This window comes from Falco rusticolus, chromosome 6 (assembly GCF_015220075.1).
Source record: "Falco rusticolus isolate bFalRus1 chromosome 6, bFalRus1.pri, whole genome shotgun sequence".
NCBI lineage: Eukaryota > Metazoa > Chordata > Aves > Falconiformes > Falconidae > Falco > Falco rusticolus.
In genome coordinates this window covers 85,693,720-85,699,719 of record NC_051192.1, presented here as the reverse complement: position 1 = coordinate 85,699,719, position 6,000 = coordinate 85,693,720, and positions in this window count along the sequence as shown.

Here is a 6,000-nt window from a genome sequence, read left to right as displayed (position 1 = left end):
GGGAAGGAAGGAAGGAGGGAGGGAAGGAAGGAGGGAGGGAAGGAAGGAAGGAGGGAAGGAAGGAAGGAAGGAGGGAAGGAGGGAAGGAAGGAGGGAAGGAGGGAAGGAAGGAAGGAAGGAAGGAAGGAAATCCACTCTATAGCCAGCAAGGTTAGGTGAATTATAATGTATTTACAAACGACACTTGAAAAGAAGGATTCTACACTGTGTTCTGATCCTTCCACTTTGCTTCCTATTTTATGTGTTTTCATTGATGTTGGAAAAGTCTAGCAATACAATTTGCATTTCAGGCAACACTGTGGATCAGTTTGCCACAGACAGATAGATACAGTTCTTTTTCAAGTGACATGGTTTAGTGATGGACTTGGCAGTCCTGGGTTAACGGCTGGACTTGATGATCTCAAAAGTCTTTTCCAACCTAAATGATTTTATGAATCTATGATCCTCTAATAAGGTCTGACATGTCACTTCTCGATGCATCAAACTTGCGAAACACAAGTTGAAATTTTAAGACATCACTGAAGGGTATGGTCAGTCCTTTCCAGGATTTGCAAGGAAGTTTTATCACTCAAGGGTGAAAGTTAAGATTAAAACTCACCAGAGTTGGTGGCGTGGAGCTGCTGGAAGTGATGCCTGAATACAGCCCTGCCCTGCCATGTTTTATGGAATCCACGAGCAAGAAAACCTATGAAAATGAAACACTGTTTTCCATTTTAATTTTTGAAGCTTTAGAGTTCTCTGGGCTTTCTTTTGCCACACTGTCCCCTCTCCAGTTAAAAATGCTTGAACCAAAAGAGAAGGAAAACCAAAGAAAGATTGGGGGGGACCACAGTCGTGGACCATTATTCATTTTATTTTTCCTGAAGGGAGAAGGATCGAGAGATAGAGTTCCAACTTTGTAGAAGAAGTTCGATTTTTCATTATTTAAAATGTTGAAACATAATTTTCACACTCCTTAGAATTAAATACGTTATGAAGAATCTATCCAGCTTGGACCAGCACTAGCACCAGACAGAGGAGAGCTTCCCCAGTTGCATGCATTGCAGATATTTCATATTAGCCAGGAGGCAAGGGAGTAAGAGAGGTCTCCAGCAAAGGGGCGAGACAATGACAATTTAACAGACTGTCCTCTTTATAAACTAACCTCCTGTTCTGATCTTGTGCAGCTACCGAAGATCCCATCCCAGATCCATTTTCTCAGATGAAGGAAATTCAGACCTATGTCTCCCAAGAAAACATCTCAGCTACCAGGGTAGGGGTTAACATGCAGGGTTTCTCCTGGCATCACACACTTCACCCTCTCCACCCAAGTTGTACCAGTGTGTAGAAACATGACAGGTTCCTGGGGCAGGGCATGAAGGGAATCAGAGACCTGCCCTTACGTGGCCTCACTGCTAACAGGCTATATGAGTGGTGACACAGCAGTCTGTGCTGCTTCTGTCATGCAGCTGTTTAATGCAAAATGCAGACGCAGGCATCCCCTTCAAACTGAACAGGATTCAGGGTTGTCTTCCTACTAGCACCTTTGTACATCCAGGTCAACAAACCTTGAACCCTTCTTTGAATAGTGGCTGTGCTACAACAGCTGCTCCTGGCGGAGACAAAATGGGTAGAGAATATGAAGATGGATGAAGCAGTAAATAAAGTTGGGAGAAGCATATGGAACAACTCATCCCTGTGTGGTTTACTAGGGCCAAATGAGAAAAGTTGGTTCGGTAACAAGGAATGTAGTTGTATCTATGAGGAACTGTGTTTAATAAAGATGCAACTCTGCAAGGAGTTTTCGTTGTAGGGATAGCAAGCAGCTGAACAGAGACATCAGTGTCATAGGGCATATATGGTTCTTGGTTGAACAGATAATGCTGAAAAATTAGAAGCTGTCAGAAAGAGTTAGAAAAAGTACCCAAACATGAGAGAGAAAAGTTTTAGAGAAGACCTTTAAGAAGCTTAGTCATAAAAGAAGACTAAAAAATGATCGATTAGTGTGTGTTGGTGAAGTAAAATTTTTCCATGAAGAAAAAATATGAACCACTAAAAGACTGCTGATTTTAGCAGAACCAAAAGCCAGTGGCTGAAAGATGAAGCCAGATGTGTTCACATTTTGAATGAGAAGCAATTCTTATGTAGCACAGAAGGCAATAAACCTCTGGAACAGGTTGCCACAGGAAGTGCTGGACTTCCCGTCTTTCAGTGTCCCCAAAGAAAGGATTTTCTGGCAAGTATCGTTTAAACACAGACTTCAATTGAGTTAACAGCCTCAGCACAAGAGTAATAGATGGACAGGTAAGACGGGTAAGACCCTCTAACAGACACAAGATCAGATGATCCAGTAGGTCCTTCTGGATGTGTGCTCTGTGAACATACGAACTGAAGGTCCTTAAAGCTTTCTTAGAAAATCACAGATGTTTTTCACTGAGAATACTAAGTGTAGCACATGGGCAACCTGGATAAAAACAGTGATTCAACAATAAAAACGAGATTCAGTTATACATGACTTGCCTCTACGCTATTCAAAGGGAGCTGGCATTTTGACTTCCACTGGCTCAGAATCTTCTGTGAATAGCACTCGGACCAGGAAGACTGATGACATTTTCAAAGAACTACATCATTCACCTGATGAACTTTTTATGAGACAAGGAATTTACCTTTACCCATTTATCTACAAAGATAAAAGTTTGGAGGCTTTAGAAGTAAAAACCAAGTAAAAAACCTGACTGCCTTTTCAGGGCCATTTACAATGAAGTAAATATACACACTAATCTACCAATTTATAAGGTTTGTCTTTCAGCACCCTGCCTCATTAAATGCCTGGCCTTCTCTTTCTCCTTTTTCAGTTGTTTGGGTGAAGTCCTGGCCCCACATCAGTCTATAGCCAGACTTAGTGGGGGAGGAGAGAGGAAATCTTTCAGCCTCTGTTCTGCCTTTAAAATGCCATCCTGCTATTCTGCTTGGGTTCCCCAGGCCTGCTTAACCAACCCTGACAAACCCGACAGCTTTGGTGAGTCCTCTGCTCCCCAGCTCTTCTGCCCCTTCTGTATGAGTGTGTTGCAGTAACAAGCCTGCACCCTGCTCTGTCTTCACGTGCACGCCAGAGACGGGCTGGACCAGTGCTGTACAGCCCACAAACACACTGACATTTCTCAACACCCAAACTTGTAATTCCTTTAGAGTTTTATGTGGTTTATTAAGCTCTGTACTAACAATTCAGGTGTTCTGCCAGGTGGCACCATACTCATAACAACATACACCATCAACAGGGCTGGGACTTTCAGCTCCAGGACAGGGCTCTGGATGCTTGAGCTAATGCAGTAACATGTTCACCCTTCAAGTTAACTGCATATACAGGAGGCGAGAGTCATAGTTTGCTAATGGGTCTTATAGATGTTTGCTAGCAGCAGAGGTATCAGAAGCTGAGAAAAACTGCCCCGAATCGAGGTTCACGATGGAGGAGTATTCAAGTGGACGCAGGTACCCCCAAACAAATCCTCTCTTCTGACCCCTTCTGTTTTGACCCTTCAAGTATTGTGCCTGCTGTAGCCCATGTCTCCCTTGCTCATTCTTCCAGTCTCTCCTTGCCAGTGATTTCCAGTCTCCCGTCTTCAGGTTTCTCAACCCAGTTTCTATTTTTTTATCTATTCAGCCCTAGCTTTCCACTCTAGCCTTGTTCTTCATTATCCACTCCAGTTCCCCAGCCCTCCTGTCCCAGCATTCAGACCCAGGTTGTTTACCCAGTGTCTTCATCCTGCCTTTCTTCTCTCCATATTCACGTTCAACATGCTTAGCTCCCTGTTTGATAGCTCTCTCTCTGCCTCCCAGGATCTCACAATCCCAGTTTCCTTCTCCATGTTCCTCACAATTCCTGTCTGGCTTTCTATCCAGCCAGTTCTCCCTCTTGCTGAAGATCCTGCTCAAGGCATCTCTCTTTTCACAGTATCTGCTCCTTCTCCCCACTTCCATCAGGTTTCTAACCACAGCCTCTTTGTCCCACTAATCTCAGGATGTTGCTTAATTTCTTTTTTCTCAGCTAGCACTCCCAGTCTCTGCTCCCTTCCCAGTTTTCCCCCACCCAGCCTGCTGTCACCAGCCCCTCTCAAAATACTTACCCACCCTGTCTTAATCTTGCTCTTTCCTACATCTCCTCCATCACCTCTAAGTCAGTGTCATTCCTTTCCTGTTCAATCTTAGTCTTACCACACTAAGGAAGAGCTGCTGATGGGAGAGTAGGCCAGGAGTGGGGAAACTGGGATGAGAGCAGAAACTAGGAATGTGAGATAAATGGTCAGGATGGGATTAACAGCCCATTTTTCCATTGAGTGGGTCCCTAGAAAAAAATAAAACATTTGACTGCACTTTCTGCATACTCAGAAAGAAAGATAGTAGCTTGAGGATCACATATTCATCATGGAAAATTTCTGCCTTAAAGACTAAATTTGGCAGTTATAAGTAGCAGAAAATTGGATCATTGCAAAGATCAAGGGATTTTAATTAACAATTTGCCATTATTCTAGGTGTAATACAACATAATGTTATCCCAGAATAGTAACTGCTTTATCTGCATGACAATTTCATACTATTATTTAATTCTTACATAGTGAAAACATGCGATACTCTCAGTAGGGATCAGGACATCATATTATATGACACTGTATGTATACTACAAAACCACCTCTCTGGGAAAAGGCTGATTTAATCGGCTCATCTTCCCATTTTGCCCAGTAGCTTTCTGATTATAAGAACATGAGGATAGAGTACAAAACACATGTAGGTTAAGTAATTTTAAATAGCCAATTATCCATATCCAGCCATGCTGGATTTGGGGTTTAATTGCTTCAGACATCCAAGCTTTTTCTCCAGTTATCTCTTCACAGCCCACAAACACAATTTCATGTTAAAGTAGCACTGTCCTGAAAATTCCCCATAATGAATTTTCCAGTCTCAGCACTCTGTCTCAGTTCTAAGTCAAAAGTTTTTCTACATAGAAAAGTAAAAAACTTAGTAAATCTTAAGTGAACAATATTGACCTAATATAACAAAAAAATCTACCTCTACACATTACAGATAAACAACTGGAAACTGCAGAGAGTTCTATTTCCAAACCCCATATAAAATGCTCTACATTTGACTTAACATTTATCTGTAGCTTTCTGAGTCATAAAACCATAAATCGAATTATTTGCTTATTTTCTCCCTGTAATGGCTGCACAATGCTGAAATTTTGCCATCAATCATGGAGCACCGAATCAGTTTTCAACTAGCATTTCTTTATTTTATTTTATAGAGCATCAGGTTAAAAAATGACCCATACTTCTGTGGCAAACTCTCTCTTTTGCATAGCAGCAAAGAAAGAAAAATCATGAGTACTTATTATTTTTTTAAGTGTGTTTGACTAAACGAAGTTATAAAAAAATAATGAAAATCTCTGCAATTCACCATAAAATTTTTATTTCCAAAAAGAGCCAGTAAACCTGTCAAAGAAAAAAAATTCATTTCTATGGTATATACTATTAGACCATACATAAATGAAACTGCACACACATCAAGACTTAAATAACTATATAAATGCATCCTAAATTTCCTGAGATAGATAGTGGATCATATACAGGCAAGATATGCATTCCAAAAAGATTTTTCTTTAAGAAGAAGAAGAAAGGGAAGATGAAAGAATACTGGGGAAACAATTAAAATACTATTAAATTGAAACCCACAAGATCGTGTTGCAACATTAGACAATGCAAAGCAAATGAAAGCAAGGAATGACACGGTCATTTTGGCCCCGATTCTGGAAATCACTTAAACACATGTACGAGGACATCTTAGTTCAGGAAAGAATGTAAGCACAAGCTTAAATTTAAGCATGATGAGATTTTCACCTTCACTCCGGCCCCTGTATCCCAGATTCAGCAGCTGGAGTAGTGGGAGGAGATAGTGGAAGGCTCTGTACAGCAAAGGCAGGTGAAAAGGTCTCCTGGCAGATGAACTGAGCTTGATGGCCATCCAAGG